Below are 220 nucleotides of genomic sequence, written 5' to 3' on the forward strand. Positions count from 1 at the left end.
GTGTGTGTTTTTGTGTGTGGTGTGTGTGTGTGTGTGGAGTGGGTGTTTGGAGTGGGTCAGTGGGTGTGTTTGTGTGGGTGTTTGTGTAGTGTGTGTGTGAGTGTGTGTGTGTGTGTGTGCAATGCCTGCGAGCTTGTTTGGCCAGAGGGGTGTGAGTGAGTGAGGGAGGAAGGGGAGAGGGTGAGAGAGAGATGGGAGAGAGAGAGCGCGCAGCAAGAAA

Source organism: Penaeus japonicus, unplaced genomic scaffold, assembly GCF_977035675.1.
Source record: "Penaeus japonicus unplaced genomic scaffold, GWHDUDI00000001_assembly GWHDUDI00000013, whole genome shotgun sequence".
Classification (NCBI taxonomy): domain Eukaryota; kingdom Metazoa; phylum Arthropoda; class Malacostraca; order Decapoda; family Penaeidae; genus Penaeus; species Penaeus japonicus.